Source organism: Bombus fervidus, chromosome 5 (assembly GCF_041682495.2).
Source record: "Bombus fervidus isolate BK054 chromosome 5, iyBomFerv1, whole genome shotgun sequence".
Lineage (NCBI taxonomy): Eukaryota > Metazoa > Arthropoda > Insecta > Hymenoptera > Apidae > Bombus > Bombus fervidus.
In genome coordinates this window covers 8,335,754-8,352,180 of record NC_091521.1, presented here as the reverse complement: position 1 = coordinate 8,352,180, position 16,427 = coordinate 8,335,754, and the positions used below count along the sequence as shown (strand labels likewise).

The following is a 16,427-nucleotide window of genomic DNA, read 5'->3' as shown; positions in this document are numbered from 1 at the left end:
CTCATTTTCTCCAAAAGCAGTGGTAATACTGCGAGAAGCTTCTACTGCACTGCGGCCTAGTTTAGACTCACACAAGAAGTGCATTCAAAATCGAATTCTATTTTCCGTTCTCTGTATTAGTACTACCTGCTATTTTAAAATAATTAACCATTCATCCATCTTTCAAACTTCATATTCGTATAAAATGAATGTTATTTAATTGCCTTTAATTATTATCCGGAAAATATTGACTTATACTATGTATGTAACAACTTAATAACGAATAAAAATCATTTTTTTTTAAATATTCACATCGATATTAAGTAGAATAAAAGTGAAAGTAAGAAAAATTAAAAATGATTATCTCGTATTTACAAGTATTTTGTGTAGCTTATATCTTCAATTTTACGAAAAATTAATAGTACATGTATAACCAATATTGTTGACGCGTTAAATCTTCCCACAGAATATTGATCAACGGATTAAAATGTTATTCAGAATATCTGGGAAGTTACGCACGAAGTCTATCCCATGGACAAGCGGAGCATACAGCATGCGAACGTCGAATCCTATACGTACGTGACGAATCATTCTGAACAATTGAACCAACGAATCAGGCAACGATCGCGTTCCGATAGCATTGTGTGTAATTCGTTTCGAATTCATTGCTTTTCCAAATGATACGAGCAGCTAAGCAGTGCTTTGGACCAGCTTGAAAATCCACGAACAATTCCTCTGGTTTTTTCCTCCTGATTGTTCTTGCCCGTTTTTGTCTTTCCGTCTACGAATTTCAAACAATTTGCAACCAGTAGTTCTTGTCTCTACACAGTTAGGATTCACTCTTCTTTATTTTTTCTTTTTTTTTTTTTGTTTTTCACTTTTTGTTTTTCGAATACTGACGCTACTACATACGCGTTGCTGGATGACGACACATCGATTACCAATTAACAGTACTCCAATGTAACTCCGAAGATATAGATTCACAGTGAAAAATGGATTTTCGATTAAAAGTAGTTTAATCGTTTGCTCCGATCTTCGACGACATGAATTATGCATACGCATAAATTAAACGAAATATACCTTCCAGTTAAATGGCAATAAGATATATTGCATAAATTAATATCTTTCTGAGCTATTTTACTCTCGGATCAATTTGCTCGTTCTTTTCTCCTCAAATTGTTTGGTCGTCGTGATAAAATGGAAATCAATTAGATAATAGCATGGTTTTCCTGAAAATTTAACTTTTGTTTGATGGTTTTCCGATGAATTGACTCCGATTATTAAAACGATTGAAATATAATAAGGCATTAATGATTGCGCAGCATTGAAAGTGAAATGGAACATTAACGAATCAAATTTTTATCAATATTGGTCAAAACATAAACAAAAATTGTTTCTAACACGAAATATTGTAAACACGGTATAGTTATCAGATTAAATATTTTTAATGAATTTCTTTTTGCAAAGCTTCGTATGGAGAAGCTTTATTTTATATTTTCCATTTATTTTCTTATGTGGAGTCATCCCCTTTTGAGTTGCATCACCAGTTACAGTTACAGAGTACCTTGTATATGTATATCCTTTTAGTAATAGCACTTCACAAAATTTTATATTCCCTGCATTTACAAATATCAAATCATCCACTCGATCAATTACGAGGCAGTAAATTAATACCTTAAAATTCATATTTATTTCATTTACGAATATCGAATTGTCTCTTCAACTTGAACAACCATAAAAGAATAAAATAATTCAATTAATTTGGTAATATCGACTAATTTTGGATCTTTAGGCTTTGATATCTCGATTAACCAATCCTACAGCGAATTTAAAATTTCCGCTATAATACCAGAAGGAACTTAATTACTGGAGATCTTCTATTAACCGACAATATATAAGATGCGTTAGAAAATATTTTCTTATCGTCTCCCTCGCGTAAAATTTGCAGACACTGTTTAAATAGAAGATAATTTGGCTTTGCACGAGTAGTGAAAAGTGTTCACTATTTAGTTGGAGCAAAGGAAGTTGCCGCTTCCAGTCAGCTGATTGAATATCCCTCGACAGCGGAGATGAAAGTCGCTGCAGCTTGGAATTAGATCGATATATAACTATACAAATATATTTTCCCAAGAGGAGAAAAAACTGCCGATAAACCTAGTTTGACGCTTCTTCCCTTCCTGTCGACTTTAATGAGATTCCCAGCGATTAATCTGAATCGATCGTTTTGTTTTTCTTCCTTCTTTCTTTCGTCGGTGCATCTGATCAAAGATCGGACAAATATTGCTTGACATGCACGATTAACGTCTTGGGGCTCGATCAATCACATACGCATGTGCCAGTAATTATTTTACTTCATTATCATTCACGCGTGAAATGATCGAAAATAATCGAAATTAAGCTCAGTCTGGACAAATTTTACAGCAATTGACTACTTTTGAAAATATTACATTAAAGATTGTTGTCATATTCACGAGTGACTATCATAAATTTTGCTTTGTAATAATCTTCAGCTTCAAGTAATTTTCGTAATTGATAGTTAACAGTCGAGATAAATATGTAACATCTGTAACATGATATGAAATGTTTGTTTGAATATTCTTTAAGTTCTTTTTCTGCAGTATGGGTTACATAAAATTGAACGTTGATCTATATTCTTTTGTTTCGTGTATCTTTCGTTTGAAATAGCGTCGAGAATTTTGTAGAATTTTCTTTGAAATGTTACAATAAATGTGCCTGAAACTCGTGCCATTTCTTGATGTGAATTTAACGCTAAAACCATCAAAACGTGAAAATGACGAATTTCAGATCTTTTATTTTTGCAATATCTAAAAACAAGCGCTTTTGACGGAAGGTAATTTTGGCGAAATTAACTTCTATTGAGAAGAAAGAAGGATTGATTTCTAAGCAGAATTATATGTGTCTATCTATTTTCATCCTTCCACTTTAATTATAATCATCTATGTGTAGCACACTTATTCTAGTATATTACAGATCGTTAGTTCTAACGTTAAACTTAGCCATCCTGCGGCCAACGCCGCACGTAATATTAATGTAGTTTTTGAGGAGGTTACTGCTAATGAACGTGCTATTCGTCGTTAGGTATCTAAATTTGTAAATAAATAACGGGTAATATCTTCAAAACTGTATAAAATTCAGGAAAAGATATTTTCCGGAAATAGTATTAGAGACATTGTATCTCAATGACAAAAATATTCCAGCGAAATGGTACTTCCAATAATAAACATAGAAATATTTATAAAACAAAGTATATTTTATAATTAAAAATCATGCAAACATCTCTTATACATATAAAGGTATTTTAATATTATAATTATTTATTGGAATATATTAAATTCAATGTATATTGGGATAATTTAGCGGGAATAGCGTTATTCATATGACTATAGATACACAGGGTATAAAAAGTTACTGTAAAGGACATGAAAGTAACGAAATATCTTTTTATAGAAGTGGCGAGTACCTATACGAACGAAATGCTCCTTTGAATGACACGACGCTCAACATATTGCTATCGATCTCCACTGCGTATCAAATAAGCGAGATTGTCATAAACGCTTCTCATTCTTCTCTTAAGCGGCTTTAAACATCACTTAGGGATTTAGGTGGTCCATTATTGTACATTTGTGCCATAGGGTCTACTACTTCTTCTGTTATGGAGTTATACATGTTTTTGTATCTTTCTATGTTCTATCTTGAAAATGAAATTCATTTTTTTCTGGTTCGTTAATCGTGATAATAGAACATTGTAATACGTATAATTTGTGGCAGAAGAATTAATCTTAAAATAAATATTCATGTCTAGTATCATATATTCGATATATATCTAGCACACGCGTGTTATAAATTTTGTCTCTTAAAAAGAGATAAAAGTAAAAGATGTTCAAGAAATATAATATTCCAAATACGACGATATTTCATTTGGTAGGATTTATCCAATAGTTCTGATATTAATAAACCTATTACTTTTATCGTAACGATATAATATTGTTATAGTCTATAATAGCATATTCTACAAAAAATAGTGAAATAACCATTTTTCTTAACATTTTCATGTCTTCCATCAATAATAAGTTATTCGTTACATGCTTATATTCATATTAGACGTAATTATTTTTAATCAAACACATGATTTCTAACTAAACCAAAGTAAAACTATGTATATTATTAAAAGTGTCTTAGCTATACAAATAATATTACATTGATATTTGTTACATCGCGATTTAGAAATGTATATTCTCGTCACTATAGCAGTCAGACGACTTTTACAACGTCGATATGTTTTAACATATATTGTATGTAACAATGAAAACGGATAATCGCGATAACGGTGTACAACCCAATAATATCTCGAGAACGAACCACGTTTATACCTAACGTTCCTATTCTTCGCGTCTCGAATAGCGTGAATAAATACAAATTTCTACGCAACGATCGCAATAGCTGCACTGTGCGACTGCGTACATTCGATTTATTTCTCCTAGAGGAATCGATTTGAATCCTTTATTTAAATATAATGAAATTCGTTCGATTATTATAGGTAGATAAGTATAATGAGAATAGATCGCACGCATCCAGTAGACCCGCTAATACTATTTTTGAGAGCCATTTGCATTATTATCACGATAAATAAACTAGTTGCGAATTAAACATAAACATCGATGCAGAGATGATTTCCTAATCTTTGAGTCTATTGATATTATCTAATGATAAAGCACGACCTTGCATGAATAAATTGATCGTAATAAATTACAGTCGGGGATAGAATTAATAATATCAGGATCTGTAGAAAAATGTATCGTACTTTATACTATAAAATCTCTTATATAGATTCGAACATGTCTTAGACAGATTCATCATTTATTTCTACGCAGGAACAATGCTATAAATTTAAGATGAACTGCGTTATTCGATACTTAATCTTCTTTTAGTATTAAAACATTGCATTCGCGGCATAAAATATATTTCCGAATAAATGAATGATAAATGTATACATATAAAGAATTTATTAATTTTAGTAATTTTCATATGATGTATGTATTACTTCGTCGAAAAGATTACATTTAGATTATTACTTGCGCATAAAGGAATCTCAACATTTTATAGATTTATTTTATAACGTTCCTTTTAATACTATAAACAACATTTAACTTAAGAATACCTAAATCATTGACTTAGCATTACAATTAGAAAATATTTTTGCAGAATGCTTCTCAGTTCAGTATTCTACGCAAACGACCATCACAGTCTAGTGGAATTTCTGATCTTTTCATGACTTTACTTACATTCGTGACATCCGTGACACGTGGCACGTGACATGAACTATTCTCACCCTTCGTTTAGCTAAAAGACGAAACGAAATCTTTGCGCTATTATCTTCCATTTTAATCGTAGCCGATGTATTACGTCCTCTGTCTAGAAATCGGTCCAATAGGGAGTTCGTATAAATGCAATTAAACTCGTCACGGTTAAGAAACAGCAATTTTGTAGAATTACGCTTTAATAATGACACAGAGTGTAATTGCTATCCCCGAGTAGTTTCAACGTGCACGTTTCTGTGACCGATGATATAGCATTCAGTTTATTCCTTTATGGAACGCTGAATATCTATCTCGTTTGTGTAATAGGACTACAGTTATATCACTATTGAAAGTAATACTGTTACTGATAGTTGTTGCTACTAGGTGTTCGTAATATTACATCGTCACGTGGTATTCGTATACAAGATGGTAAATTAATCCATGTTGAGGTGAAAATTGGATTGCGCATGTTTATGCATTTATGAAAACATAATAAATTATATTTTTCATATTTTATTTGCATGGTATATTGTCAAATTAACTGCATACATAGTATCAACTTGTTTTTCTTTATATGATTTTAATATCAAGTATATGTATGTCTTTGATATTACCTTGAACGCTTCAAAAATATTGATTGTCATAACACTTGTTACAAAACTTCGTAGATTTAGTAGCAATCTCTAAAAAGTTTGTATCGTTAGATTTAGATAGGGTATAGGATAGACTGCTTTCTAGCCGTCAAGCATCAAAATTAAAAAATCATTATCATTTCTTCATACAGAATGCACACGATATGCAAAAATTTATATGATATTTCAGTCATATTTTCTCCATTTCTGGCTCACAAAAATATGAACTGCCATAGATATTCGCAGTTAATTATAATTGTACGTATGTTATGTTTAGCATTTTTGCTAGCTATGACGTACCTAGTACGATGCCTTTCAGTTTATAAAAGTTGTCATTGACGTCACATTGTTTCCTTCTGTAGGCTAAAATTACGAGCCCCCGTTTTGAAATTAATAGTTTCCAATAAACTATCCCATTGTGATTGAGATTTATTAAAATTTATTGGTCACTTAAGCGAGAAAAAATCAAATTTACGCAAGAGTAATGTCAACGGATGAATGTTGAGAATTGTTAAATATAAGAATACTTTCGTGAAAAACCAGTCCTTGTAGGTTAAATAAATTCAACATTTGATTTATCGATTCAATGCTTGACCGTGCACTTCAATATTCAATCGGAATAAAATTCAGAGAAAGAAAACGTGACTTATCGTGTTTACTATATTTCGTTTATTTGATGTTTGTAATCTATTTCGAGTTGCAAAACTCTGCTTGTTAGGTCAGAATAATTTACATAAACTAATATTAATTAAATAAATAAATTTAAATACAAGTTGAATATATAAATAATTCAGAGACAAAAGTCATAATAATTCAGAGAGAAAAGTGGGTACTTGGAAAGGCGTAGGTGACCATTTTTAGTTATGGACAACTGTGAAACATGTGTGTGTGATGAAAGTACGAAAATTATTATAAAGGGATGCTTTGGTGGAGAGTGTTAGTTTGCTGTCGTTGATCGACATAAATTGTGAGTTGTGAGTTGTCATTTAGAAGTTGATTAGTTGTACCGATTTAGTTGCTTCAGTTGTAATACGTTAACATATTTAGAAATAGTTCCAGTTAAATAATCATAATTTCCTGTTCCATGGTTGTAACTACATATATAAAATAAAAATCACTATATTATTTTTAGACGATATTACATACTGTCTATTAATACTGCTTAAAGTTATATTAAATTTTTTAATTAATTAATTAATATATATTTCATAACTAATATCCTAATTAATTTCTGGAATTATAAAACTTTTACGTGTTCCCTTAATCGTTGCGTGCGAGGGTAAGTAATTATTTCAAACTGACCATACTCATAAAGTCTCAGCAAAACATGTAGAAACATTACGTCGAAAATATTCTAAGAGTGAAATTCGCTCTTATTTCTTATTACTCAAGATGTTCGTGACGGGTTTTCCGTATTAAGTTAAACACAAATTCAAGAAGGGTGGCGTGTGCTCGTAGCGTGCACTTTATCAGCTCTTTCGTAAAATGTGATTCGTCGTTCTTCGTGATATATTACAACGGCTGTAACTATTTATCCAGAATTTTTTTTAACGATTTCCGTGTGCGTTAAGTAGATTTCACTGAATCTGTCGATAAAATTTTGATTATAACACTCTAGTTTATCGAAAGATATTTTATTACAGAATTTAATATAAACGTTTCGAATAAAAGTATATACGAGAATAGACTTTCTAATTCATTCATTAATTCACGTTTCTTCATACAATAATCTAATTTCAAGTTTTTCCTTTCAATAATTGTACTAATTAATTAGTTTTGAACATGGAAATCGTTTAAGAGGAATTTTTGTTTGCTGAATTAACATGCTTTGTTTAAACAACTTTTGTTTACATATCGAAAGATGATCTATATTTAACATATAAATATGAATTTAATTACCTAAAATAAAATTTAATATAATTTTTCTAATTTCATTTGTTACTTAAGTTTTTTTTATTACTGTTAAGTTGATTTATTACTGAATAAGAAAGCGAAGTTGAAATATGTAGAGTCGATTATTTAAACAACTTAGTAATACATTAATATCTTTTTTCATATAAGCACTGTTTAGTTCTTGATAATTTTATGCGAATGTCGTATCACTAGCATGTAATTAAATCGCTATCGCAATTGCTATCAATTATTTACTCAGTAGTTCATCAATTGTATTAGTTACTACAAAGCGTCACTGTGACTAATCTACTCTCGACATACTCTTCTCTCTCATTTATTTTTTAAACTAGTGTAATCACTCTACGTTACATGAGAACCATGAATTTTTAAAGTTGTTATTATATATATATATATTATATATATATATATATATTATATATATATTTTTTATTACATTATATATATGTACTACAATCAATTAATCTGGATTACAATTTAATTATGCAAAGATATTAGAACACATATGTATATGAAAATTTTCTGCAAAAACAACGAATAAATATTTTGAACATAGGAAATTTGCATTAACGTCCTTGAAACCTAATTTTATCGTATATTGTAGTAATACGCGTAAAGGGAAGAAGTTTCATAGGTTTCTATATTCAACGTTGCTTCATTACACTTTACAAAACTTTATTCTCTACAGCTATTCGTGCAATATTAATTTTTAACAACGTTAGTTAGAATAATGAGTATTTCGGCCTATATCACTCTTTGAATTGAGTGACCATGACAGGATAATACAAATACACCTTTCTCTATTCACAAAGAATTAACTAATCGATATTTATCGATTATCCTTTAGAAGTTCAACATAGAACGCACGAACTAGAATCCTTTTGCGTTCACTATCAACTAATCCTCCAATTCTCATGCTAAAATACTGAACTTAATAGAAAATGAAATTTCGTTTCCCTAATTTTATTTTAATATTTCTTAAAAGTGCTAATTGGAAAGTGAAAACCTATAATATTACTAGCTTTCAATATATCAATTATATACTTTTTACGTAATCAAGTTTGCTTTGAAAACTAAAGTTAAATATTCACTTTGATTAATACCGTTCTACATAGATTATCATTTCCGCATTCTAGTATGTCTTGCGTATTTATAAAGAACCCTTCTAAAAATGTTACTATAAGGTCTCTGTAAGAGTATAAAATACTGTTTATTAATAAAGATACATATTTTTATATTATCTAGATATATAAAATTTGTCTTATACATGCGGTAGTATTTGAGAAATACATATAATTTTGTATTATACATATTGTATTATATTATTATATACAACATATTATATTATATTATTATATTCTGGTATAGAAATTTGAATCGATATACAAATCCTTCTAATCATGCATACATTTTTTCTTTAATTAAATAAATAATTTCTTGTCACGTTCTAGAAATTTTAAACCGATAATTTTGCTTCGAAGATTGTCCTTTATTTAATATTAGATTTATAATTCTTCGATAATCTTTCGAATCCAAACCAGCTGGCTGCTGAAGCGAGCAAAACCCTCGTAAAAAGAAGACTAAAGAGAAAACACCTCACTGACCCCACTAAAGAAATAAAATAGACAAACTTGTAGATGGTATCCCGCTGGGGGTAGCCATCCACATGTAATTTAGCAATAAAGCTAGAAAAATTTACCGAATGTCCAGCTGGACAAATTGTAAAGTACAAATTAAGTAATAAAAACAACAACAATTTCAAATAATCAATTTACATAATAAATATAAAATTATCTCTTTTGAAACAATAATTCCAAACGTATGATACATGAAAATATTTCTAAAATGTATAAACGAATTATATCTTGGTATTAGATTGTGTTCAATTATAGATTTCTATGTAATACTCTTCTTCTAAAATAAACCACGATATCCATATAAACATCAAAACCAAACCAAAATGACATCTTTTTTTTGTCACGGCATTCCTTTTATCTATTCTAACTGTGTCAATCATAGTTTGAATATCGCTTGGTTGAGTGGAATAAATGGTTCTGAGCCATCCACATTACAGTTGGCACCATTGAAAATTGGAGTTTTTATCTAGCATGAAAGTCGCAGGGTACCAATCGGTCATTTTTGAATTTGAATAAACTCTAATATTTTCGTTTTGTTCCGCGTGGAAGATTTTCCATGTAACCATTTCCCCTTTCCCGGTGAGACGGGCAATAAATTTACATTTTTATTAAACAAAGCATGATCGTTAGAATGTATAATTTTTTCAATAATCGATCGACAACTTCACGCACGCACAAATAGTAAAGCAAAGCGACGTACATTCTACCATATATTCATTGTTTCAAGGGGGAAAGGAGATTACCGTGAAAATCGCGAAAGCTTAAAACAATATGTTAAATTGAATCGAATATCAAATTTTCAGGCATGTAAAGGAGCTTTTAATGTCTCTAAAATAAATTAAACAAATGGAATTTCATAAATATCACAAGATATTGTTGCTGAAGAGTAGTTATCCGACAATATTTTCAACTGCAAATAAATTTCGATAATACAGAATTTTTATTTCTCCAATTACGAATGAAATATAATAAAATTGAAACGATATTTCTATCATTGATAAAGTTGTATAATTCTAGTTCGACTTTATAACTGATAAAAGATTGATAATGCTTTAGCTAAAAGTGGGCCTTTCAATAATATTCAAACTAAATTATTCGAATATTAATTAATTATCCGAGTATTGTTAATTCACTGTTCCAATAGAAATTTCTATTAATTTCTCCATAACATAGTTCATTAAGTCATATCTTATTAGGTATATATTACATTGTTTTGCTATAATTCAAGATGCGTTTGAAACGTTTGAAACTCAGACAATATAATAAAACGTTCGAATGCAAAATAATGAAAATTCAAGATATGAGATACAAAATTATAATACAGGAATAAATGAAGTACGTAAAGGCAACAAGTAATAGGTAACATACCTTGTGTATCCTTGGAGAGAAGGACTACGCCGAAGTAGGCCACATAAATCCCCAAAACTTCAATTCTCAGTGTTCCACTTTGTCATGCCTGTCTGAGTTCTTAGTTTCATCTTCCGGTATTTCGAAGTTCTGGATCGGTACAGAATTGTCACGTTACAGTTTAACAATTCACGAACGATATCACCGCAAGAAATCCGAGGAAGGAAACCCAACAGAATGTTTTTCATTCATAAAAATTGACTCGACTTGTCAGCGATAACGAAAGGGCGCAAGTATCACCAGAATCGACTACTGATTCCCCAGTTAATAAATAATCTGCTAACGAAAGGTTCCATCACTTTTTCGAATTTCCAGAATTCACTAACCGTGTTGGAATAATTCGAGAGTTCTAGTATTAAAACGATTCAGAATCTGAAGAATTTGCCAGGAATAATGAAATCCTAAAATTATTTCACCTCTGATGAGTATTCTCTTTATTGTCAAAGTACTCTGACCATATCCCCGATTTTTCTTCCTACCTCATCACTCGTGTATCGACGTTTCAAGATCCCTTCTAGCAGTAAAATAGCATTACCGGAGACTCAGATCGTACGGATTGATAAAATACATACATCGTTCTTGGATACTCTGTGCAACATTCTTCTAAGGCTTTTACTAATTACGGACGATTTCCACTGTCTTTTCTCGACACCCGCGCACCACATAACTCGACCAAGTGTATCGAAGCTATTAAAGCTCGATTATAGAAATAACTAATTAACCTCGTGAAGCTCAATGACAGAGAAGAACGACGGAATCGAGTATAACGATCTGAAGGGATATATCTCTGTTATCTAAAAAGACATGTCGATCTCGTACGACGGAAGGATTGGTGGCGGAAGCGCGCTACTTCCGGCTCCGTCGCGTTTCAAACTCTGCTCCGAATGGGACTTGACGGCGAGTCGGCCAACGGACACGCGGCGAGAATTCAAGTGAGCGCCGTCAGCGTCGCGATTCCGTGTAGCGTCGTCAACCTCGTTCCAGGAGACGCTTGCGCACCAGTGTCCGGCGCCCTTCGACGTTCGCGTACAGGGATGAATCGTTCCTCCGTACCGTTGTTATCAATTCACCTAGTTTTCTTCATAATCGCCGAGGAACCTAGGTGACGTTTAGGTGTGTGAATTAACAATGAGCCACTCGATTCTGATGACGACACGTGGACGCGCCACTAGACTGATATATTAACTACTCGGTGATCTTCTACATTCGAGAGATGTTATGCATTTCTACTGCTTTCTACTATAATATTACGCTAATATCTCGCATTCCTTCTTTTATTCTTCCATTCTGACCCCCTTTCCATTCCTTGTCTTACGTTTGTTTCCCTCTTCTTTTTGTCATCGCGTCCTCTTTAAGTTCCTTTTCTATGGTTATCTCAATTTTGCATTTTCGAAAAGTATGGTAAATTTGATTAACGAAAATTATTATCAATTTAATCGTCATAGTCGTAATAATCTCTTTGAGAATAGTAAAATTAATAGAAGAAGCATCTATGTAGCGATTAATTCACCTGTGTCAAGGAATTTTCAGGGATTTTGAATTTCTTGTAAAGAAAATTGAGAAATTTGAGGAATTGATGCAAATGTCTTTTATCTTGAATTTAAATCTTGATTTTGATCTTCAATAGCTATCTTGTTTTTATGCACACGCGATATTTCCTCATTCTTTGTTGATTCGATTATTTTCAAGATATTTTATTTGCAATTGGTATACGCATTCAGGTTACGTACACTTTATTCTTTGAAAATTTATTTAATATCGCTGCAGTAAAGAGGTGAGCGAAACATTAACGATTATTAAAAGCTGATATTAAACTCGAGTATACTAAATATCCAAATTATGGTACAAATATACTGATACAAGTAGAACTTGACATTATTCCTTTAAAAATACATTTACATAAAACCACCAAAACTTTCACATTAAAATACCAACTACTGTAAAGTTGCTAATAATCCCTGAAATATTACAATGTTTATAAATGATGTATTGTGGATATGATAAGAATTATCGTTTATATTGTTGCGTAGAATTAATTGCAGTTAATTGAATCTACTAATGGACCTTGGTTTACACATTAATACTTGAATATTTTTAATTTTTTTTTTTTTTTGGATATGGAAACAAAGATTCGGTCAATTATATTAAAAATTCAGGACGAGATAAAACATGATATTTCGCTTTGTACATCCGTTACTTATTATTACCACGAGGTAACACAATGGGTATTGTCAGAGATAAGATGAAAATTCGTAGGAAGGAAAGTCAAAAAGAGGAGAAATTCTAAAACAAACACACTTGCAGAACGAGTTCCATAGCATTCTTTCATTCTTACATCATCATAAATTTTATACCCAAGTGATCATTTTGTTTCAACTTATACTATCTTCGCGTTTAGCTATTGCTTCCTACGTATTTTTATCTTCTTTCAAATTAACAAAGTAACCATTATCAGGGTGAACAGGAAAAACTTTTCTACCTATTATTATTGGCTACATTAAAGCTAGTATGAAAACTCATCGGAAGTACATATTTATCAAACGTGTTCAGTTTTTCTACAATCGTTGTTTCCTGGGATTATAAATATCTATTTTTAAATACGTAGAAATATATATTTTCACAATTGATGAATTGAGTCGTGTAAACTCGTAGACATTATACTCCTATTAAACAACATATGTACATATACTAATAATATAATGATTGCAACACTAAGCTTTAATTACAATCAAGCACAATAGGCTGCTTAAAATGTAACCTATACCTACAAATAAATCAATAATTTCAATAGTATAATATAACTATTTGAACAGTCAATGATTTAATAATTCTCAATATATTATTAAAACCATTTTTAGCATTAATAATATTAATTACATAAGTTTGTCCTAACTTTACAAATAATTATGTCTTTCTTCAATATTAGTAAAATTTCCAGATACTTTATACATATAACATGCACATACACATACACAAAAAATTCTTATAGTAAGTGTTCAAATTTCTTCATGAAGCACTATGCACACGTGCGCGTGAAATTAAAATGGGAAATTCACGACGAGACAGAATAACGAGACTTGCGGTGAAAATGTTCTTTACGCGTTCGGAGCAAGTCGACAAACCCGTAAGATTTGAGGAATTGTTCGAGATTCGATTCGAAAAATAAAAAGAAAGGGTTTGCATGAATTTGCGCTGTGGCTTATCTCGAAGTTCAACTAATTGTACGAGTTTACATCGCGGCACGGCGGCGCGGCGTGATCACGTCGATTAACGAACAGCTTTTGGAGATACACGACACGCTGCAAACTGTGCAACGGCAGTAGGTCGGCGCATGCAAAGCTCTATCGCTGATCCCAATCTTCTCCTTTGACGAGGATGTGTGATCGAGCACAGTCCAAAATTAACACCGTGCCACAGGAGCACGAGCGAAGCAACATAGCGTCACGAACAACACAGGGATCAGTTGATTCGCCCCTTTGGTACACGCGTTCCTGAGGACTTGTCTTTTAAACTGGGTCAAAAATATGTTTAATTGGACTGCCATTCATATACATGCTTTGACATATAGGAGGCTGTTATGTAATTGATAGACATAATAGTATATTAATTGCTAGGTTGTTGGATCATTGAGTGGTAGATTCTGTTAGGTTTCTGCAGATTGAATAATTGAAATCTTAACTCTCATTGGTTTCTTGTTTTTCGAAATTGATTTGCCTCTTGACAGAAAATGTATAAAATTAGCGGAGGATTAATATAATGAAAAATTCGCAGTTTACATTCATAAATTTTTTTCATGGAAATTAAAAATAAAATTTTTGTATATCAGATATCAGATTTTTCACACTGTTTACGAATTACAAAGCAACATGCAGGGCATAATACGATATAATATAAAATAATAATAATATAATATAAAATAAAATAATAATAAATTGTATTATGTATCCTTCTTATATTTATTGCAATAAATTAAAATAACATATTAAAATTTACCTTCGTTGTGTATGCGTGATTTTCTGGATTCAAAAGTAAATTATTTTTGTTTAACATTTATATTAAACGTATTATATGTAAATTATTTAGTAGCATATACTGCTTCGCATAAATATGAATACTGTCAATTTCCACCGAATGGGAATAATATGAATTTGTTTGATAAACAATTGTAAAATTTCATATTACGTCCAGAAAATTCTTTTCTTGTATCTTACATTTCCTTTTGTATGACTGCAATAGCAGTTCATTTCTCATGACATGTTTCGTATCATTGAAGTCAGAAGCGTCTAACATAGAAACGAAAGTTGAAACATCACAGAATATACAGCAAGAATACTGACATTTTATTGCAATGTTTGCATTCATCATACAAATGTTGTCATTATTTATATTTACCAATGACGTTAAACTAAAATATATATCGAACAAGATGTAACAGTACGGCCAATAAAATTAGTTTAACAAACTTGAAGTCGTAAAATATGTAACAAATAATTCTCAGTTTCTAAAAAACATTTCAATCTATCATCGCTTAAACCCATTTTCTTATATCTTAAAAAAAATGTATGACAACGTATAAAACGGTTATCTAATGTACTAGAATCGTCTAGAGTGACAATTGATGAATAACGATTGATTTTAATGCTTTTTAAGTGTTTAAAACGAATGTCTTTGACAATGCATCTAATTAAAATAACAATTCACTGATAATGACTTACTTACGGTACTATTCAGTACCGATTACTTTTAATTGGATGTGTATAATAAATATACATATCTGTGTGAAATAGTTTTGCTTATAATCGCAATATATATGACGCCCGATGGGATTCGGTTATGAAACGAAAAAGAGCATTGAAAAATTTTACCCCTGAGGTAAGGAGGGACTTGTCTTGGATATCTGTTTGAATGAAGGTAACATCAGAGAAAGGTTCTTGATGGGGGTTCTGAGACCAGAGCACAGGTAAAGACAGGGTTTCAGAATGACGTCGCGACGGAAGCTGAAATGAATGAACGGATTGCTATGTCGAGGGTGGTCAACGTGAGAATGGCCACGTGAAAAGAGACAGGAAAAAGAAGGGAGGAAATGGTCGGAGACCCTCATCATCCTCCGCTAATATTTACTTACGCATATGCAAAGACCAGACTGGTTACCAAAAAAAACTATCTCGTTGGTATTCTTTGATAAAGATACCCGGAACTATGGACATCACATTCAGTGACTGCACCTAACCCCGTTTAATACACCTCTGGATATCCATCCACTTGATATCACTATGCACTTTTGTGTATAGAAAAGAATCAATAATAATAACGTTATAGATATATGTTAATATTGTGTAGTGAATGAGAGAATAATATTATTGTCGTGTGCTGATTTTGAAAAGAGATTCATACAATTAGATATTAGTCGGTGATATTATTATTATTTTATATATTATAGAATATTAATATAATATTATTATTATATATATTTATATAGCGTAAAGTGTATCATATATGCAAAAAGTTTTCGTTATAAACATTCCAATTATATAGAAATTTTA

At 31.1% G+C, this 16,427-nt stretch overlaps 1 protein-coding gene across 1 annotated transcript in view; it reads right to left on the bottom strand.

Moving 5' to 3' along the window:
- The window catches only part of Machr-b (muscarinic acetylcholine receptor), a 53,548-nt gene extending 41,619 nt beyond the window's left edge, over nucleotides 1-11,929 (bottom strand). Inside the window, exon 1 of the mRNA XM_072003241.1 lies at nucleotides 10,846-11,929. The gene's annotated coding sequence lies outside the window, so the exon portion shown is untranslated. The remainder of the gene's footprint in view (nucleotides 1-10,845) is intronic.
- Nucleotides 11,930-16,427: the final 4,498 nt, after the last annotated feature.